Source organism: Falco biarmicus, chromosome 2 (assembly GCF_023638135.1).
Source record: "Falco biarmicus isolate bFalBia1 chromosome 2, bFalBia1.pri, whole genome shotgun sequence".
NCBI classification, from domain to species: domain Eukaryota; kingdom Metazoa; phylum Chordata; class Aves; order Falconiformes; family Falconidae; genus Falco; species Falco biarmicus.
Window position 1 is genome coordinate 7,499,297 of NC_079289.1, and position 23,311 is coordinate 7,522,607.

General features: G+C 39.9%; 1 protein-coding gene across 9 annotated transcripts in view; it reads left to right on the top strand.

The window, feature by feature from the left end:
- Positions 1-23,311, top strand: part of DLG2 (discs large MAGUK scaffold protein 2) — a 1,040,391-nt gene that overhangs the window by 20,534 nt on the left and 996,546 nt on the right. The gene's annotated exons all lie outside the window — the stretch shown is intronic.

Below are 23,311 nucleotides of genomic sequence, written 5' to 3' on the forward strand. Positions count from 1 at the left end.
TGTTGTCCTTTGTGCGCTGCTGTGCCTATGCTGCCAGTCAGGGGAAGTGGTGACAGTAACTGTGCATCGCCCTTGCTCTACCTCCCCCTGCCCTCTTGCTCACATTGCATTGGCCCCTTGGTGTTTTATTCCTTCACAAACATCTGTACATTTGGTGCAGAACTAGTCTGAAGTGCACATTTCTTAACACAAATGATGTTTGTGCAAGCACATGTACCTTCAAGCTGTGGTTGGTTGAAGCCAAGAGTACCATTGTACTCACTACAGAGCTACAATCGGTAGCAGTTAGGGAAAAAAATTTGATTATATATCATAGAAGTAGAAGTACATTAATACAACACTATTACTGTGAAGACTGTGGCGGTCTAGGAAGAGTTTCATTAATTTCTGTAGCATTTATGACAAAAGTATGTTACCAGTCTAACTTTTCCTGCAAATGGAATTAATTGTCAGTGCTATTTTACATGTAATTTCTCTCAGCTTCTTTAAAGTTATTAGATTTATTTTATAAAGCCTACATAATTTTTAATTGTTGTGTATCTTTTAAAAAACGAAATATTCCTAATTTTTATGAAATAGTTGTAAATAGATTCGAACTAAAGAATGAAAAAAAGATGGGTCATTTCCATTTTATTTTTGTGAAGCTAACAATGGATATAGAAGTACGTGCTGAAGAAGTATAAAAGTCACAGAAGCGATATTAACTGTGCATTTACTTCTGCAGTACTTTGAAGTAATCCTTCAAAGTGTTCTGACAACATGTGTGCTTTGTGTGTGGCTACACCACAATATTTGTTGATGTATTACATATGTCAGAAATGACAAAGTGATTATAGCTACGTTAAGGCTGAATCCAAAGAACAAATGAAATCTTTTGATTGTCACAGTGACAGTTTGAGGAGTGTGGTGTTATGGAAGTTAGATAGTATTTTAATTTGCAGGCCTTTGGATGTCTTTTCCTTGTTCTTAAATGGTTCTTTTTACAAAAAAGAGATTTGGGAATCACAGGATGTGTTCGAAGTCTGTCATGATTATATTTGCTTTGCTATTTGGTTGGTCTAGATGCTGGAATAATACAAAAGAATGACCTCTCATCAGTATTTTAAGTGTGGTAGATGATGTTATGACACAATTGATAATGAGGTTCTTGCATAATCAGTATATAAACCCCTTCACTTCCATGACATCTGTTTTAGCTTCTCATCATACTTTCTTCCATTCCTTTATAAATCAGACCACCACACAAAGAAATACCAAAGGCAGAGCTTCTGGTCTCTTTTTAAGTTCTGTACTGCTAATGTTCCTTTGTCTTTTATATTTACAGAATGTCTAATTGTCTTGAAAGCATCCATTTTTGAGTGCCTAATCTTAATTAGACTTAATTTTCAGAGTCCAAGTCATTGCCTTCCAAAACTTGATCTCATTTACAGTTGTCAAACATTGGTTTTATCCAGAATTGATTGACCTTTTGAATATTTAGGCTGTAAATACTAAAGAAAAATATGATTTTTGTATAGAATCATTAACTTGGATGCGGAAGTACACATGTCTGTCAGGCGTAAAGTTAACATAGTTTTTTGTGCCAAATGAAGTTTTTCTAAGTCCTACAGCTTCAGTAGATTTTGATTCCTTTACATAAAAATTCAGCTGTTGGAACCATCCCTGTCCTTTAAGTGTGTGTTCAATTCTTGTTAACCTCCCAATTGCTTTAAAAATCTGTAGGATATCTTAAATTGAGTATAACAAGAAAAGATAAAGAAAAACAATTATAATTAGAGGCCCTTTTCAAAACTAGTGTTTTCTAGTTCCTTTTGTTCTCCAATTTATGCTTGTGTGATTTGATTCAACCAGCCATCTTTGAACTTGGGCTCTCACTGCGGCTGTGATTGTTTTCATCTTCAATGTGTTTTGTAGATATTAACTGTTGACTACTGAACGGGAGATTAACATGAGAAAAAAGAGAATTCAATATCTTTCATTCGTGTATGTTACACATGCAAAAAGTGACTACAAATATGGAAGTAAAATTCTGTAAGTGATTTACAGAAGCCTTACTGAAGGATTGTCCCTTTACATTTTAATTTGGGTTCAAAAGCGTCTCCATCTCCCTTCGGGCTGTTCTTGTTGCTGGACTTCTTGCTAGAGTCGCTGTGTTCAGTTACAGCTGAGTTAGTTGCTCAGAGGCACATTTTCAAAGCGACATGTGGAGCTGCAGTCTCTGGAGTCCCATTTACACTCCAGTGGCCCCAACACAATGCTTTGAAAATCGAGCTCTAAGAGGAGGGAAGAGGAGAAACCCTTCAGAAGGAGTGTGCAAGGGGAAGAACGCATATGTAGATATTGACGTTACTCTTAAGTTAATTCCAAATTATTTTCACCAAAAGCGTTCTCCCAATCCTTCTGTGTGCAGTGAGGAGTCACGGTACTGTTGTTGTAATGAGCTTGTAAGAAGGTTTGCTTTTTGTAGGGTCATCTGCAGTTAGATGGTATTAAAGTCACAGGGTCCTCTCAAATCGTAGCACATGTTGTTCTGATGTGAACATTAATTTTTTTCAAAACCCTGCAAGGAAGAGGAAATTAAACATGCAGAAATCCAAATGCCTCGTTTGTTGGGATTGTCTCATAGTGGGGTATCTTGGAGGCATTGTGCAGAGAGAAAAACGGAAAACCAAGAAAGACAGTAGGAAGTCATCTGGGTATGTCAAAATGACCAAGCATAATTTTTTTTGCTGTGATCTTTATGAAACTTAATCAGTTTTTATAATGTGATACATCGTTCAGTACAATTTATTTCTAAAAACCTCCGCTACATATTTGTCAAGCCTTCATTTCATTAAGAAAAGTGCATGATTTTACAGCTTAGAATGCCGTTCTGTGGAATGAGAGTGGATGAAAGAGGTTTATGTCAGGGTTGTGGGTTGGGTTTTTTTTTTTTTTTGTTGTTGTGTGTAGATACATCTCTGTAAAACATCATTTTGTTTCTAGCAGGAATTAAAGTGCCACAAATAGCTGTAATCATCTTATGCAGTATTAGGTAAAAACTAATCTCAACAGGTTTTTCTAAAATTCGGATAAACCGGATCGGCAGTGGGTGACGTATTTCCTGAGGACTTTGAAACCATGTCTTATGTTTTTTCCTCATGCTTACGTAACTTTGACTGAATTTTAAAATGGCGTGTTTTCAACTAAAATCTGCATCACCTTTCCCCCCCCACCCCCCACCCCTAGGGTATTATGCCATATCTGCAAAATAACGTGGATGTTATAAAACCGCCTGTCTTAAAAATTGCTGTAGTAAACATTACTGTAAGGATAACAGAATTTACTGGTCATCTGTGCCACAATCTGTATTTAGAGACTTAGTATATAATTTTGTGTGTTTAGTAAGAAGAATATTTTAGACTCATTACCTCATTCACCTCACTTTTAAATAAGCCATTTTATAACAATCCATTTTAAAAAAAGTGATAATGTCTTTTAAGCCAAGTTAAAAAGGAAGTCAGATTGTTCTTCTGCAATCACATAAAACTTTTCCATTAAAAAGTTTTTGTAAATTAAGTGGCATGTGAATTAAGTGGATATATTAGTATCCAAACTTCCAGGAGTCTAGTTGTATCTTACAATCATCCATGTTACTGGAGAGTGCTATAGGATGGATAGTGTATAAGAGTAGGACATAAAATGTGGCCATTTCAGAAAGCTGAAGCAAGTGCCCATTTGCCTTAATTATTTTAGGATGTACATATCTATTGAAAAAAACATAGCCATTGACAAATGCAAACGTTTAATATAGTAAGCATGAAGCATGTCAAGAGCTTGGTTTCCTATGGATTTGTCTTAGTTTGATTGACTTTGGTGCCTACGAAACTTTGACCTGGGACCGAAACTCCCCTGGCATATAGGACAATGGTTACATTTCAGGATAGTTTAGATATGAAAGTAACTGGAGAGGAACCTATCATAGGAGTAATGATGGGATATTGAAACGTGCCCCTGGGAAAACACTGAGAATGAAAAATGGGAAAGATTTTGATAGACGCAGCCATGCATGTCAACTAAGTGTAAAGATAAAAAAGTCCCCCCATTTGCAGGCTTTCATGCTGAGAAGAATAATGACACCATTGACCATACAGAGGGAAGAAGAATGTAGAGGCAATTAATGTAAAGACAAGGAATTTGGGTGTGTTGTGTTTAAGGAGAAACCTTTTAAATAGTGACAGAAGGAATTTGAGGCTAGAGGGAAAGAGGTGCGTCAGGACTGGCAAATAGATGTGTAAACAGCAGGATAAATGATGAGAAAAGCAGGAGACCTGCAACACCGTCCTGGGCTGGTGATGGAGCCCGCACCCAAAGTAGGTTTTGGAGAATGATTATAGATGTCAGAGGAAATGTCAGGATCATGCAACATCTCAAAAACCCAGTGCTAGTCACACACAGTAGTGCCAGCCTTCACTGTTAAAAAGCTTATGAGATTTGTGCAAAAGGCATAGAAATAATCTATACTGCAGGCTGCTGTTGTCTGCTTCTATGATTGCTCTTGAAGAAACACTGCAATCACCTTTTCACAGATGCACGACCAAGACCTCTTTTGTACTTGTTCCTTCCAGTGAACATAAGGTTTGAAATTCACAGCACCACAGAAAACAAGGCAATGCCACATTTCACAAGGCTTTTGATAAAGCTGCTGGAGTTGAGGCTATCAGAACAGGGAACGTGATTAGCAAGCACCTAAGGCGATGATGGCCCTCACCAGTACCAATCGTTCCCAGTCTTCAGGAGGAAGCGTGTTTCAGCAATTTGTGCTGTGTCAGTGCTTCAGGGACCAAAAAGATAGGAAATGAATCTCTGTACTGGGGAACTTTTCAATAGGAAAGCACAACTGGGTGTTATCTATTCATACTTAGGAAGCTTGCTCTCAATAGGTGTTTTTAGTCCCTTATGTGTTCGGCACACTTAGCTACTTACAGTGCTCCTGAATGTAAGGTCACTGGCCTCATATGTCATTGTTCTCTGGACTTCATCTCAGTGAGCTGGTTTCTGGTCATGTCAGGCTATTTCACCTCCTGTAATGACACTGAATTCCTTGGGAGCTAATCCCGGGTCCAGCCCAGGGACATTAGGCAATCCTCTCACAGAGGGCCTGAGGCCAGCATTCACAAAGTCAAAGAAAAAACTCCAGTCGGCTTTGCTGGGGTTGGAATGATTCCTCCAGAGATTTATATACAGTACTCCCCTGACTGAGAAATAAAGATTCGTCTATAGCTCTATTTAAAAATATTGAAACCCTCCCTGACTATTACGAGTGTTGAGGTGCAAAAGAAATGTGCAAAAGCCCTTCAGTGCTCTTGTCACATCTGAGGGGTGCTCAGATGACATCTCTGACAATGGGGAAGCCTGTTATTACTCCGCACAGAGCCCTACTTTCCCAAACTGGCATCTTTCTTTGTTGCGGCATAAATTACAGCAGAACTGAAATTTAAATTCAAGGGCAGCTTTTGTTTTGCCTGAAGACAGCTGCAGCTGCTTTTATTCTTGAAATCCAATTCTCTTAGTAAGCAAATTTGTGCTTTCTTTCAGAAGAGCTAAAGGTAGCAGTGCTGGATCTTTGGGACGGTTTGAAGCTGTGTGATATTATTTTATTTTTTTTTTTATGAGCTGGGTTTTGGCTGGATTGCAGCCAGCTTGAGGAACTAGCCCTCGCGGTTCTCCAGTAAATGTTTGCTTACACAGAATGAACCAGTTGTTCCCCCAGCCCACCCTAAATGGCAGATCTAATGTAAGTGGTTTCCAGTGGATTTTGCCCCCCCGCTATTTTTGCTTCCATGGCAGTGCAATTTCCCCTGCGGTACTGTCGTTTCTCTCTGGCTCTTCGAACTCTCCCCACCCTGTGCCACCTGCAGATCCTTTGCAGGACATGGGGCTTCTTCACTTCTATCAAGTTGCACGGACATTAGGCAGAAGGTTCACAGTCAGCTGGTGAGAGCTGGCAGAGGGATGCACGTGCAGGAAAAAGACAGACAGACATCACGTTACTATAGGGAAACTAGGCTGAAGATATCCAGGGAGGGGACTTTCACTGAGCTCTGAAACGTTACCCAGTCTTTCTTAGTTGTGTCCGTGATGGAGGAGCTGAAATATTTCTGTATCTCTGAAAATCTCAGAATCGCTTTTTTCTTTGGGACTTACTGGGTGTTACAGTGATGCCTTACTGGTTAGAGATGAGGAACAAACAGAGCCAGGGCATGGTGCTCCCTATTTTTGCTGGCCAACCTGGAGATGTGAGCAGCCCTCCCAGAACAACTTCTTAATATTAATTTAGTTATTTTCCACCTTGAGAGAAGGTGTATGTGTGTGAAGATGTGGGAATCTTGTGTGGGTACCCCAAATCAGTTTTTTAGTCAAAAGAATTTAAATATTAAAAGCTTGTGAATTACCAGAAAAGATCTCAACCCAGAAGCAAAGCTCTGACATCTTTTATTTGTGTGGGAATTTTGACTGGGATCCCATCCTTGCTGTAGACCTTTTCCTTAAAGAATTGCGCAGAGATGCTGGATATGAATGCTGATGGACTCTGAAAATTTCAGAATCCCAGCCCAGGTCTGTGTTTGGATTCTCAGCCTACCTGCGTACAAGAAGAAACCGATTACAGCACTGATACAACCTAGGTAATACATAATCACTTGTAATCCTAATGCAACCCTCTGCTCATGTTTTGCTGCCTTTTAACCAATGAATGATAGCATTTACATTTCAGACAAGGACTTCAGAAGCTTTGTGGACTTTTCTCATTGGAAATGCAAAAGCTGTGCATTGGAAATAAACCGTTTCTAAGATCAGTTTTTAATATGAGCAATATGATAATTATTGAGCTTGTTACATTTCAATATCCAGCAAGGAATAAAAGCTGGGGTTTGTTCCTGTAGTGGTTTTTTGTTTTTGGGTTTTTTTTAAGTGTGTCTTGGCCTCATGTGTTCCATGCATAATTAGAATTGATAAAATGCAGTTGCAACAGCTGTTGCTGTGTGGCTGCTGTCCCAGTGTGAAGCTTTTCTTTCTCTTTGCATTAAATAGGGATAGCACTTTATTATTGGTTGTGATGAGAACTAGAGAAAAATCATTAAAAGATGCATTTAGATAATCTGGTTTTATTTTGAGTAATATAGTCTCCTTTTTCAAGCTGAGAGAATATAAAAGAACAATGAGATAGATTACTTTTTCTGGCGTAAAATAAAGAAGGGCTGGATTTGTATCTTGCTAATGTAGTTTGTACATCTACTAATAAAATGGAACAAAATAATCTGAAGCAAGCTGTTCCATCACTAATCCCAATGTTTATTTTTGTCTCTAAAATAGCAGAGCTGCTCTCCCTCTCTAATGTTTTGGTCTGCGGAATTATTTTAGGCTAGACCGTGATGGGATTTTTGCTTAGTGAATATAACTTTTTGAGAAACTGCATGGTAACTTTGAAATCACAGGAACATTTTAGGCTTGAAGACTGTTATACCTTATGGTTTTCAAAACTGTTATAAATGAGCCAAATCAGTTGCCTGGTGCCACCTTTGTGGCTCTTCTGGAATCTCAGGACTTTTTCTTAACCCCGTGCTTCCAGTGTTAGAGGAGTCAGGGAAAAACACTCATTTAAGTAGTTTAAGTGCAATTGGGATTGAGCACTGGGTAGTAAGATGTATGAAAGTTAACTAGTTAATTCTACATATACATATATGCATATATTTCTGTGTATATATACACATATATATAATAGTTATATAATTTTTATATATATATGTGTGTAGTAAGAGGTAACTGGAATATTGTATTTACCTCAGATTTCTACTGAAGTTTGCTCAGGTTTGATTCTGTACTTTGGAGCTCTGTTGGGTATTAAAACGTATCTTGACAAGAAATCCTGCCGACTGTGTTGTTCATTCCCATTGTGTGTTTATTCTGTCATGTGGTGCATTTTCTGCAACTGTGTTTGGTGTCTGTCACCCTGACCTGCCACTGAGAAAATTGTGAGCTCTTTTCAAAGATGACTGAATTTATGTCTTTCATTTGTTCTTTCCTGTCTCCGTTTTGTCATCATAGTTGTGTGGGTTTGATTTTCTGCTGATGTAGTGGATTAAGGAACTATTGCATAAAATCCTAGCCATTAGAAATATAAAATACCTTTTATAATAATTATCATTGTGTTACGTTACACAGAAATGATGTGTGATTTCAAAGCAAGAGAGGATTAGGTCTGTGGTCAGAGGTAGGGTGGTGCTATAACTAAGGTAGCGTCTGCGATCGGAGTTGGATTGCTGTACATGCATACAATGTGAGTCTTCTCATTTATTTGACCTCAAACTGTTTTCCTTCAAAAATTCTGCTTCGTTCAGTGTGCAGAAGGGGCAGCTCTCAGCTCACAATCAAATATTGAATCCATTGCTTTCCCATCACTATTTACTGGATAATGAGGTGACTGCAGCTCTGTGCCATGGAGGTGGTACTGAAGCCCTGAGAAAAAGAGGTAAAAAAATTAATCTATTTTAGAGACCTGATTTGAGACACTTCTGACCTTATACATCACCACAGACACCATTTTAATGTCTGACCACAGCTCCAGCTGTGACAAGAGGTGTCACTATTCCAGCAAGATTGTCCCATTGTCTCAGTTTTGGCACTTAAACCATGAGGTTCTTCTGATGGGAAATCCTTTGGGAAAAAACAATCTACGTGACTGCCCGACCATCACTGAGACTCCGTAGGAATCAGAGGTAGTATCTAATTCCTGGGGTGGCATTTAATGCTCTTAAGATAAAGTACCTTCCAGAAATCTTCTTATCACTCTTAGCCTTTCAGCTCCTTAGATAAATGGTGCCAAGGTTGCTCAGACAGCTTCCCTGGTGCAGGCCCATTCGGTACACTGAATAAAGTGTCAGAGCAGAGACAAAAACGGTGTGTGACCATATATTTCAGTGATGGTACTTTCTAACATTGGGAGTTACCTTTACAACCTTACCAGTATTTTGAAGTTAATTTTACACAGTGATTTCCAAGACCTTAAGGATGGTAAAAAGAGCTTCTCACCACAAATTGCAGTGTGTGATGATGTTGATAGCACACATCTTAAAGCGAGGTCAAAACCGTTGGATGCTTCACACCAGCCTTTGCTGCTTGAGCTAATGGAAATGCCAACACCGCCAAAGGTACTATTTCCTTTCTCTTAGATCTGGTTTTCGTCCCAATAGATAGATGGTTTACACGAAACAGATGGTTTTCTTCTGCAAATTAACTGTTTTGAAGGCATATTTCTTGGAGGTACTGGGATTGGGATCGCCATAATTTTTTATGAGCTCCTGATGATGGAAGTGTCGGAGCGGCTTTGCTCAGGGTGCTTTCTCCCAGGTCCTGGCTCTGCACCTGCCTTGCTGCATGCCCTGGGCTGGTCCTGCCTCCACCGCGGATAGGTGGGGATGTGGCTCAAGAGTGACCTTGTTTTCTTCTCCCACCCATATTCTGCTTTTGTTTATGTATATATATATACACACACACACAAATTGCATATACTCACAATATTATATATATATATACACATACATTATATACTTGCATATTTTTACACATACATATTCATATATATGAATGCTCATTTTCATCAGGGGATTTGTTAGGAGATTCAGTCTTCCCAGAATCCAAGTACCTGCAGGTAGTAGGAGGAACTGTTGTGGGGGAGTATCTTTCAAAACATACAGTAATTAGATAGTAGGAGAAATCTAACCTAATTATAGTGAGACAGAGGGACAGATGGAGTTGCATTGTGTACTGGTTATTTTCTCCCAAGGCTTGCGTTTTCTTGAATTATTCTTAATCTCCAGTGTTGAACTGCAATATAGTGTACTGTAACTTAATTCTTTTTCTTCTTTAACCTCTAACCAAAATTCTGCTCTGTTTTTATTCTTATCATCATTTTCTACCCAGCCTGCCTTCTGAGCATTTGCCAATGAGTTTTGGCATGGTAGACTTTATTTCTCACATTTGTTTAGCTGTTTGGTTTTTTTTTTTCGCTGATAAGCAATTGATTTATGTGTTAAGTTTTGTAAATACAATTTGGAAGAAAATAAATATACTTGGAGAAAAGTAACTTTGATCTCTTTGAAGTTCTCAAACCCTTTCCGTAAATAAAGTTTAGAGTGACATCTTGTGGTAACATTGATTTCAAGTAAACATATCGGTTGGTATTATTTTATCTTGTCCACGGCAAGCGTAGTGTTTTCTGTTTCAAAATGTTATGGATTGCTTAGCAGAAGTGTATAGTGACTTCTGAGTATCACTAGGGCTTTTGTGAGATCAGAGAAAAAATTGCTATGTGGTGTAAGGGTCCTTCTGACAGGTATGCTTTATCTTTTACTGCATAAAGATTATCCTGTGAATACCTATGAGTTCCCCGTGTTTGGAACTCCAAGTCAGGATTATTTAATGCTCTTCCAGCCATTGACTGTTTTTTGGAATTGCTAAAAAAATTTCAACTAGCCATGATGCCAAAGCAAGCAGGAACACCACATCTCTCAGCAGCATCTGTTCGTGTTAATTCAGTAGCTGTCCAACTATTTGCCTAGTTTTAGGTAAAGATAAATATGTCCAGGAAGCTAGTATGGAGGATTTGTCAATGTAGAAATGAGTAAGCCCATTTGAGATCCATGTTGTAGTAGTGTGTACATGCTCTACCTATGGATCAGCCTCCAACGTACTAGGTGGTGTAAATGCACCACCACCAAACCTCATCCAAATACCAAGCACATGCTCAGAGTACAGTTTTGTGGAGTATATCTTAATGAAATACAAATCTCTTGAACGTAGGGTGGGGATCTAGAATGGTTTTGTGCTCAGAAGATTAACGGATTTAGGAAAATATGTAAGATTTGCTTTCCTTTTTTGGGAAGCCCTCTGTAGAAATGTGGGAGTAGTGGCCCTACAGAGAGTTACTGTCAGGTCAAGCAAAGTATTGTCCAGTATGGTCTCTCTCAAATTGGGCATATGAAGGTCTGTTCCCAATCCTCAACACTGAAGAGGAGAAAGATGCTAATATTCTGCTAGGTCAAGTTTTAGCTATATAAAACGGTGATTAATGTTACCATAGTACCCATCTAGCAGGTTGAATACCTGGCTGTAAAATTAATCGCTCACTAAGAGACACCTGATCTTTCTAAGAAATAAATTCTTTTTAGGGAAGTGGATTCATTAATGCACATCAAATGGAAAGTTCCTCTGCTGCTGCTTCATGGTGCATCACTCATATCTGCTGTCATGTGTTGTGAATAGGGGAGACCTGATTCAGGAAAGGATTCTGTGTTTGTGTAATTCAGGTTTTTGTTGGAGGTATTTTGGTCACCTGAGGGTGCCAGCGCAGGAAAAAATGCTTTATATGATGTGCTGGCAATGTTATGGATTTTTAGCTTTGCGGTAAAGCACACAAGGAACATAAGACCCAAGAAGCCTAACTCAGCTCAATGATCCTAAAGGGCCATCTGGTGACCCCATTTATTAATATGATGGATAAATGGAAATGTGATGTTTTCAATTAAGATGAATATTTGGCTTGCCTGCCAGAATTGTTTCTGCTTAATAAATAAGTACAAGTGAAGCTGTTAATATAATCCTAATACTGAAACTGGAAGCGCTGGTGTAGATTTGGTGCAAAACTAAGCAAATAATTTGGATAGCCTATCAGAATGGGCTAGCTGGTTAAAGTTCTCAACTACAGTTTAGGAAAGGCCTTTAAAAAGTGTATTTGAGGTACACAAAGTGTGTTTAAATGCCATAGTTACAGGGATAACTCTGGAGATGTCCTTGGCAAAATGTCTCCACCCCTTCCAACAGAGGTTATTGAAATAGCAAAGAAGTTTGTAGATACAGCTAGATACCAAAGTAATGCCAATCTTGTTTAAAACGCCTTCTCTTTTTGGCACAACAAGAAATGATTGGTGATGCTGTGCCACGGTAAAGGAAAGCTGTCTGTTCTTTCCATTTCGTTTCTGCTGCACAGACAACAACGTCTCTGTTGCTGTTTTTGAATAGCTGCTTGGTGCATCTTGTCCTGTTACAAATCTGAATCTTCTCTAATAGTTTTCATCTGCCCAAGCGAGAACTTAAGTCTCCATGCTGACCCAGCTAGGTATTCAGTAGGCGATGCACTGTGAGATTGTAAAGAGGTTTCCCCACCGTGCAGGACATTAGGCTGAGGTGCCATTGTGCAAATCACAGTTCTCCCCACAACTGTGAGTTCTGGGTGGTGAATTCTCTGCACTAGCAGGAGACGCACCCCGTCACATACAACCCATTGATGCCACCACACAGAGAGATGGGGCAGAAACCCTGAGCCAGCCGATGACCATTGCTGCTGAGCATGGGGCACTTGGTACTGGGTGGGATGTGTTGAACAGGAGGTCTCATCAGTTTGGCGGTGTTTGGGTGGGTAGAATAGCTGTTTGAGGGCTTAATTATTGAGTCCTCTGAAGTTCAACCAGCTATTCATACCCTCTTTCAGCAGCAGAAAGCCAAAATCTTATTGTGCTATGATTGCCTAAGTTGCCTGGCTTATTTTGTTAGTATAAAAGCAAAATTCTACCAATTCTGGCCCAGATTTTGTGCCAGTGTTCCCCTCTCTGCAGCTCAGAGGGGACAGGCTGCCTGCAAGATCCTCCAATATTATTAACAGCCACAGCAAATTTAAATTTAAAACGGAGGTGGCTTAAGGAGAACAAAATCACCCACAGAGTCTGGGGGCCATTGCTTTAAGTAATTGCTTTCTACACATGTAAATCCCTCTGGGGTTTCTTTTGGATTAAGCATTCCTTACTTCTTCTCTAAAACTCTTGTTTAATATTCATGTGTGTTGTTAAACAGCTGTTGCATCCTGCACAAGAGAACAAAGCAGGAATGCATTTCAGTAGCAAAGAAAGTGATACTTAAATATATCCCTTGCCTACTTCAAAGCAGCAGTATGTAAGTTAATTAATATTTATCAAATGCACTGAAGTCCTTGGATGAGAAGCACTATGGTTGTGCAAAGCACTGTTTGTTTATTTAGAGCTCTTTTACCTGGCTGTTTAGACCATTTGCTAAATGCACTTAAGAGCGATGCCACAAAACTTGCTATAATGCTGACTTGATTTCTCTTCCCATCTTTGAAGGGGAACAGATTCAGGACAGGCTTTCCAAAGGTAAAATAATTGCAGAAATGTAGGTGCTCTACTTAACCTGAAAAAAAAAAAACGGTCTTCACTTAATTAGTTGCATGGCATTTTGCTGTCGATGGTAATATAAAAGAGGTTGTATTAATGCAATGCAATATAAAGAGACCTTGTTAGATTTTATTACGTTTTCTGCTTGGTAATTTATTATGATTAGAAAGCCTAATTCTTTTGCTTATCTTGTAATTATAGCAAGGTGGTTATGAGCAGTAGCTCCAGCTGCTTTCCTCTATAGAGTCTCATTAGATGAGGAATTAGAAAGCCCTTTTAGACTGTTAATTTTTGCTCATAACACAGGGTGTATAAAGCATTCTAAAATGGATGTGTTATGTGAGGTCAACATTGTATTTTGTGAGTTGATACCTGAGTTTGCAACAAGAATGACCAATCTGAGAGATTTAGGTGATCTTCAGAGGAGTGAAGACCACACCTTCACAGCCCTCCTCTGGAAAAGGGAGATAACTAATACTCCCCACGTCATCAAAAAGGAGTTTTACGTGTCTGTGTGTACAGTGCTCCCTAAACGTGCATCTGGCTACAGTTGGGTGTCTCCATTTGACACCTAAGCAGCATCCAAGTATGTGTGTCTGGTGAGAAGGAGGCATCTAATGTCCATGTCTGAAGGTGTCCCGTCCTTGTGGCGTGATGCCCAGCTGATAACGGCTCTGCTGAGACTTTGTTTACAGATTGCAAAACGCAGCTGGTCTGAACAAAGGCTTTAGTGACTGACCCAAGAGCCTGTAGGACGCTTGTGACTGAACATGGAGCTCAACTGAGGAATCCAAAGCTTACATCATACCATGAGCTCATCTGGATTTAGGCTGTCAGGCTCAAGTTATAATAGAAAACATTGTCTGCCTCCATTCTCTTGGAGAGAATGTAGACCCAGTCAAGGCACCGTTCTTGTTCATTTTATTATCTTCACTGTGGAAGATGGGATATAATACCCATCTAGAGCAAGAGAGAGTCAGAAAATGGCAGGCAGTCATTAGAAATTGGATCATATGAAAATAAGAGGGAACAATGAGCTATAATTGGTTATATATTATTAATATATATGTTATTAATGTACATTATTAATAAATAAGTAGGTCTATTTTTGCATTGTTCGTGACAAATTGTTATTTTTACAAATCTGTTAATTACTGAAAATTATTTGTCTTATAGTTTGGACAAATGTATGTCTGTCTGTGGATGGAGCTGCCATCTATGAGACTTTTTACTGCCGGTCTTACTTTGGGTGGTACTTGTTCGTAACATGAAATTTGAGTGATTATGATTGAATAAAACAGCTTCATGGATTCTAATGCAATAAGGATCAATATTTTAACAGGAATACAAAATTAAACCCAGGTATTTTATTAATATTCTACTAAACTTGCTATATCCCAGCCACCAGCGAGGTAGGGTCCACCGATTGTGTTTAGCTCCCAGTCTTCTGTGAGCTGAGCTAGGAGCAGAGGTCAGCCTAGAGTCGTGCATTATCCACAGGCCAAATGAAACTGTAATGAGATTCAGTCCACATAATTTGCACCTTAATTGGATTGGCCATTAGAATGAGAGTTATACCCCTAACCATAAGGGTGTCATTCTCTAGGCAATGGAAAGAGGTGCCTTTGAAAGCAGGAGATCGTGTTTGCCTAAGCTGAGATGACCTGGTTAGATTGGCTGAACTGTGTACTAAGAATTCAGGCGAAGCAAAACAGTAACAACAACAAACATACAATAACAGTGAAAACAACTACTGCTTTAAAACATGCTTTAAAAAATCTGTTCCTGGCTGGAGCTGGCATTGTTTCTGAAATACCCTTATTTTTCTGAACAGGTACTCCTGAAGGAGAAGGAACCATCTTTATCTGGGAGGTTATATCCAGTTGTGCAATGGAATTTTTTGCACCGGTTTCAATATTCTTTAGTTAAATAATATGAGCTGTAGACACACAAAGCATCAAGCCAAGAAAATCTGTCCTCTGTGTGGTGCAAAGGTTGCATGTCTGAGAGAAGGACAAGGTCTCTCAACAGCTTTGTTGGTGATTCCTGGGGATTAACTGAAGTGTCTTGGTGACAACATAAGAATCCCAGTTGATGCTCCACACAAATTAAAATACACACATCTTTCACTGGCTGCTTGGCTGGGACTATAGGAATTGTTAGAGTAACCTAAAAATAGGACTGTAAATGTTGGATAAGAACATCCAGTACTTTAATGAGATAAACTCACTGCCAGGGCTCTGGGGAAGGTGAGGGACAAGCACTATTTGTTTAGCTTTCCTAAGTGTTTTGTTTATCATGTAAGACTTTTTAGCTTGGGACTTACTGCCAAGCACCAGTTTCCCGTTGGGGTGCCTTTCTACTATCTCTTACATCACTCATGACCTTTGCTTTCAAGATCGTTTCTTCCTGTCAAAATTTCAGTTGAAGGAGAAAATCAACAGAACCAGCTAGTAAAGTTAAAAAAAGAGATTGGGAATTAAGTATCTTCTTGACTTCACTACATTTTCACTTTTTGCCTCGGCAGTTGAGATGGAAGGGTGGGATGTGCACCTTTTTTGGGGAGTCACCTCTTCTTTGACATATTGCTCCTCAGCCCCTGGATGTCAACTGTCTCCTGAAGTTCCAGGGTGCTGTGGGGTTTCATTTGGCATTGGCATACAGCATTTACGCTTTCCCGGTGTGGCATTAGGATACATAGTGAAGGTCCCTGTAAGAAGGCCGTGCAGCTGGAGAACTGCTGCATTTCTCTCTTTGTACCCTGTTTTCTTGCAGGTTGGCTTTATCTTCACTAAAGAGAGGTCTAAGAAATGAACTCCACTGGCCTTTTGTCAAACACCAGATTTGTATATTGATTTTCAGGTGGTGAGGAGATGGATCTCTGGAGAAATTGGGACGAGGCTGAGGCACAATACAGTAGTAGTGCTGTAATGATGCAGATGTATTATGTATTTCAATGAGGAGCTGGCATTAAATCAAGACAGCCCTAAAGGTGGTGGAGGACACCTGGGTAAACAAAAGGGCCACAACTGACCTTTCGCTAAGCAGTGTAGGTGGTAAGTTAAGGATTAAAGATGAAGACACAGGAATGCTAAGATATGTATACTCAATCCTCAATGGGATAAACACATTTTCAATGTGGATTACAAATTTGAATAGACTTATAAATAACTTGTCGTAAGAGTTGCATCATAATGTTACATCAGGTTTGTGAGATAACCAGTGCTGGCAAAGTGCTGTCATTCAGCACCACTTTTAAGGATAAATACAAGAAATGCAAGATTTTTTCAGTCAGAGTTCATATCCTACAAGCTTTGCACTCAAATAAATTTGGTGTGAAAGTTTCTGAAAGAACCTTCCTTTGAAACAGCACTTGTATCATTATGGAAGGCAAACACATGCTAAGCCCTGCCAAAGGACAGGAGATATGGATGTTCCTGCATAGAAATCTTCTCTTCACAATTCTCAAACACAGTTTTTAGGATTGTCATTCATTCAAATTGTCAACTTCCTCCAGCTTCTACAGTGCCAGTCCTCATCATCTCTTTGAAAACAGTCGTACGAAAATAGTCATGATGAAAAGGATAATGTTATAGCTTGAGGTAGTTGCTCTGCTAGACTTCTTCTTTTTGCTGCAAAAGAGCCTCAGAGAACATTCCTCTTCATTGCCTTCCCTGAAAACCACTGGACATGAGGGACATGGTAGTCGGGCCCATTGCGCCTTGCATGTTGCTGTATACTAGAACCGTGTCACAAACTGCAATGCTTTTTCCCAAACCAGAAGCTATTTGACAAGTGTTGGGCAAAGAACAAGGTTTTGTGGAAGCCTTCACTAAATGATAGGTTTACAGTAATTCTTGGCTTAAAACACCGCGTTTTTCTTGGAAGCACGGTTTCCATAGTGCAGCCAAAAGACTTCAAGGATTTGCTGTACATAGGTTATAGCCTTAAAGGCTCTCGATAGCACTGTGAGTGAACTTGCAGCCTTTGGTGGGTTACTGCACAGCTAAGGGTGACGGGGAATCTCTGCTTCTTCTGAACCGGTTAATGTTCTCATAAAACAGCATCCAGTAAAGTGGTGCAGATCTCATGTGCAAGCAGTCTACACAAACGCTAGGACTGAACAGATGGCTCGCAGTCGCAGAAGCAGCTGCAGTCAGAAAGTTTGCAGTAGTTTGCTCTGAGCATGGTTACATCAGAAAGTCACTGCAAGGCAAGCAGGAGCAGCGATTTCCAGCAAGTTAACAAACTGCCCATGTGCACACTCTTCAATAAACCATTCTCTGAGAACTTATTGACAGCTGAATCCTATTTGGAAGTTTCTTTATTAGTGAATTAACCTGGGAACAGGAATGTTTCCATATGGGGGGACTCGATCATCTATACTGTAAAATTGCTTGAATGGTTTCTGACAAGGTTTTGGCCCATCTGACCAGTGTTTTCCAAACAATTCACAGCCCAGGGATCAACCCCATAAACTGGCATATGTGGCTGCTCTGTTCTGGAGGATAGGAGAGTTTTGAAGTATGAATCTGAGCTCAGCGCTAGAAGATGGTCCCAAGGATGTGTAATTTACATGGCATAGCTTGTATCTTGAGGATGCTGGGAGAGATCTCACAGGCATTGTCAGAACAGATCTTGAGACACTTCTTCAGATGTTGCAGGTTGTCCCCATTGATCTTATTTAAGTGTATCATTTGTTTAGCCTAAATAATGTGCTTGATGGCAGCTACCCAAAACCTTGTTCTTGTGGCTAGATTTGATTTTAGTGGATCCAAGCAGATCCACTGGCCTGTTAGTCTCTATGGACAAATATCACGTCTGTGAAGAAACTGGGTTAACTGCTAGTCAATGCATGCAAAATAAGGCCTAACAACACATGAAAACCAAAATCTTTGGAAAGTTGTTGTTAATCTTTGAAAAGGAATGATGTCTCATAGTCTACGTAAAGCGGAGCCTTGAAGCAGCCCAGAAACCCAACCAGATCCTGGGCTGCATCAAAAGCAGTGTGACCAGCAGGTCAAGGGAGGGGATTCTGCCCCTCTGCTCCACTCTCAGGAGACCCCACCTGCAGTGCTGCGCCCAGCCCTGGGGGCCCCAGCATGAGAAAGACATGGACCTGTTGGAGCGAGTCCAGAGGAGGCCAGGAAGATGCTCAGAGTCTGGAACACCTCTCCTATGGAGACAGGCTGGGAGAGTTGGGGTTGTTCAGCCTGGAGAAGAGAAGGTTCTGGGGAGACCTTAGAGCAGCTGCCAGTGCCTAAAGGGGGCTTATAAGAAAGATGGGGACAGACTTTTTAGTAGGGCCTCTTGTGGTAGGACAGGGGGCAATGATTTTGAACTAAAAGAGGGCAGATTCAGACTAGATAGAAGGGAGAAATTTTTTTACAATGGGGATGGTGAGGCACTGGCACAGGTTGCCCAGAGAGGTGGCAGATGCCCCATCCCTGGGAACATTCAAGGTCAGGTTGGATGGGACTCTGAGCAGCCTGGTCTTGTTGAACATGTCCCTGCATATTGCTGGAGGGTTGGAATAGATGGCCTTTAAAGGTCCCTTCCAACCCAAACCATTCTATGATTCTGTGATGTGAGTATTGGCCATATTCACCATGAAGAAGCTCTCTGGATTGCTCTGGTTTCATTCCCTGAGCTTGTGCAAACCTCTTCTTCACTGTCAATCCAGTGGGTGTGAATAATTTTGACAGCCACTGCTCTTTTCTGATCAAAGGATGTAGTGAATGGTATATCTTTAGAAATGGAACCTCATCTTGACTAAACCTCCTTCCACCCCACCTTTTCAATACTGTAAAAATCTTCATTTGACCTAACAATCAATCTTTCCTGCCTACATTATCTCCAGTTCATTGATCCTAGAAAATCAATTATTTCTATTAAACACAAATACTTCAATAGGGATTTTGTACATACCATGCAAAAATTCAGCATTTAAATATGCAGCATCTTACAGATCGTTTTAGTGTTCTATCATATTTTGATGATCTTTTCCTCTGCTTATTTGCTATGTTGAGAGCAAACATGACAACTGGCTTTTTCAGAGCATCTGCACCACTAGAGAACCTGAATTATTTTAAGGAAGTAAAATCTTCCTGTCCCAAATGGCAGTAAAAGTCCACTTTGTCACGGCAATATCGCAATGATGAATGTTCAAGGGCAGAGCTTTGATTAATGACAGCTGCAGTTTGGATTTCACTGATGGTGATTTTGTACCTCCTTCCAGACAGCTGCACACTTACTGCAAGTATCTAACTAGACATATTTATTGTGCCAATTTGGTTAAATAGTCATATAAATGAAGCATATGGATACTTCTATAATTTGCATATGCAGCATGTGACTGTATTATGTGAGGTAGGCTTCTAAGGGAAGAATATCCATAATTCAGCTGAGATATTCCTATTTTGTTAAATTAAGGAGGCCCTTGATTAGGTTTCCATAGAAGGGAAATCCTAGCCTGTAAAGGGTCGTGGAGGTGAAGGGATGCAGTTTTCCTCTATTCAAGAGCACACTAATGCCCTTAAAACTGTCCAGTACTTTCAGGTGCCCTTCCAAAATTCTGGGTTTAGCAAAAAATGAGCAAATTTTGGGTAAGGCGAACCGTAAAGCAAGTATACTGCCTTCAGATAAGCTTTTTGCTATTAAATGCCCTCTTTTTTAGAACTGTGAAGGACTAGTCAGCATTTGTGCTGTTGAAATTGTTGTGCAGGTTTGCAACTGTAAGCACTAAGTAGGATACTGTGACAGTGTACTAGGACAGTATCCTAGTATGAGTAGGAGTTAGGCTGCAATGAGGCTCCTAAATGACTGGTTTCATCTGTAGCCATTACTGTAATGTAATTAAGCTGCTGGTTGTGCAGTTCTTGTTGGGATCTTGTATTTTAATATGAGCTAAGCTGTAGAGAAATCATCGGTGTGGTCCATAACACAAATCCTGGCTATTTTATTGTACGACTATTGTAACAACTGGAAGTTGGGTGCCATAACATCGTTTGTGTTTCCCCACTTTCTGCCCAGGCATCTCCTGCAAAATACAAGCTCCCATCTCCATTTCTATTATTTTCCTCTGCTCATCTTTTTAAATATGACCATTTTGAAGCTGTCCCTATGTAAATTCTTTGCTACTTTATACAAATGACAGAAAGCAATGTAATAAGGTTGGTTATACACCTTGGCAGGTACCAGTCAGGCTTCAGGTTTTTGATGTGGTCCATTCCCCGACCTCACCTCTGTCTGAGCAGGGATTATAGCCTGCTTGGCAGGACCATGCCCGTCCCCTCCTTGCCCCAGGTGCTTTTTGCGATTATATTCAGCAGTGTTGTGACACAGAGAGAGATGCACAGAGCAATTTCTGGCTTCAGAATTAATTTCTCCTGTGAGTTATTGCTGACAGGTAAGGTGCAAAAAGCACGTGGCTCAAATAACTAATTTTTTGTTTAGGGACTGCACTCATGGGGGTAGTAAAATCCTACCAGGTGGTGCTGGAGTCTTAACACCACTGCAGCGAACAAGAAGTTTTTGAACAAGAGAAAATGCCCTGCTTCCCCATCATCAGGAGCTTCAGATAAATCAGTGCCATTTTTCCCTTTTCCCTTCGTGTACTAGTAAGTGCATTCTTTTCACAAGCTAGCAACTCAAAGTGTGTCTAAAATGAAAGTCTGTTAAGAAATATTTTCTTTCTGATTGTTTATTGTTCTTACCATGTGTACAATATACTATGCTCTTTAGGACAAGTAATTATTGCAGGTGATGCAGTTTTTTTGGGGGCGTTACTCTCGAGGGGAAGGTTGATAGCATATGAATTTCTTTTTTCTTGCTTGACAAGGTATGGGAACAGCGAGTAAGCCTTGTCACCAGGTGGCACCATTAACCTAAGTTATGTTTGAGCTAGGTGAATGCAATGAAGTTTATGTTCGAAAGGAATTTAGTGGAAAGATTGGTCTTTTCACCTTTCTCCGGAGTCTAAGCAAATACACAGCACAGGGAATAGGCCAAATTCTTTTCCTGTTCACTGGCACATTTAAAATAATTTCATGCATTTGCAGTGTTATAATCTGGTGAAGAATCTTCCCCACTTTGTGTATGGTAAGTAATACGCATGCCTATATTTCTCCATAAAACACCTTCCAGCTTATGTATTTCACAATATACTGCACATCTGGTGCATCGAAAAGCTACGTTTTCCCTAGTGAAATCCCAGAACAGGACCAGGGAATTCTCATATGGAAACATTTGCATCATAATTTTGTCTGAACATTTTTAGACTCTATTCTATGAATCCAAACAATAGGAAATTGATTCTCCTTACTTACTATTGAGTAGCACCGTACACGCTGCAGAGCAGATGATGAGTCCCATCGCTGCTTGCTATTCAGAAGCGGTGGCCCCACTGTGTCAGAACTGCTGCAGCCTGGCTCTGCTTGTGTTGCTTCTCAGAGCTCGCAGGATGGTGTAGCTGTCCTCTGAAGGAAAGAACAAAACTTTTCCCACAGCAGACATTCAAATAGCTCGAGTCAGAAAGTTAGAGTTTCTTGTGATAGGGTTGGATTCTTTTCTAAATGGCTTTTGGTGAATTTTTTCAGCTTGTTCCTAAGATGGTAAATGTTATTGCGATTTTTTTGCCTAAACAATGGTATTAAGCTAGTGATAGAAGACCAGGGTGACTTAGGAAACAGCAGTTTCTTATTCTTCTTTTGACCAGGTATTAAAGAAGCACAAACCATCAGCTAGTTCTTTCTGAATATGCTAGAATATTTCAAGTGAGCAGCATTTTAGCTAGCAACCTTTGGGATTCTTTAAAGCATGGTCGTAGGATGCAGTTTGTAGTTCCTGCTTAGCTCATAAACGTAAGGAGGAAAACAGAGATTTATACTTAAAAAGATTATGTCATTACATTTTATTAGAGTGAAACCATGAAATGGATGTTGTTCATGTGAACTGTGAATCGTAAGGTCACATTAAACCAGTACTAGAACGTATGCTTTGCCTTCAGTGATTTCTGGGGTGTTATCAGGATTGCATAGTACAGAATTGCAAGTCATGCTGTAATTTAAGTCATACATATTTTATGTGTTTTGTTGCCTTTGCTTGCTTCTCTGGTCAGCTGTGAAAGTCAATGATTATGCAGTCTTCGTGTCAGCGTCCAGTCCTTGTGTGCATGGTTGAACAGAGGCAGTGGAGTCTCTGTCCTTGGAGATATTAAAAACCTGAGTGGATGCAGCGCTGAGGAACTTGATCTAGTTAACCCCCCTTGTGCAGGGAGGTTGGAGTAGGTGGTCTCCAGAGCTGCCTTCCAACCTCGACCGCTCCCTGATTGTGCGTCTAGCAGAAGAAAGGTCTTGGCAAACAGAACTTATGAATTTCTCTAATTCAGCCTGTGAAATGCCCTGTGTGGAAATTGTGCAGAATTATTCTTAGGTAGACTCCTTGCTCGTAAAGATAAGAGCAATATTCAGAACATTTGGAAAGAACAATTCCCTCGAGATTTGCATTACCGTGCAGTTTTTGCTGATGTTTACCCATTATGACACAATAGATAATGTAAATGCCTATTTATCTTCATCCCCAACAAAGCAGAAAATGTGCATGGTTACATAGTGAATAGAAAGTAGAAAGATTCAGCAATACACTATCTTAAAGAAAGAAGTGCCATTAAGCATCTTGCAAAAATATTGTCAGTTATAAAAAATTCTGTACGTACATACATACCTTTCCAAGTTTCAGTGTGCTGACTCAGTGGACATTTTAAACAGCAGCAACAATAGTGTTTTTACAATGATGGTCTAAGGAAGAAGGTGAGGCAGGGTTTGTGGAAAGATCAGACAAGGAGGGTTTTTTTTCAACAAAAGAGGGGATAGCCTGGAAGAGTGCCTCTTTAATTCTGATTATATTGGTTTATATACTAAAGGCAATCTGAAACAATGACATTATTAAATGCTTCTGTGGTTCAAAAAATGTATTTTTTCACTGTTTGAAGGAGCCAAATGGTGTATCAAGTAACAGGAATATCAGTCTTGAATCATGATATTGTACTTGTCTATGCTTTTCTAGTTTCACATATAAATGGAGACATG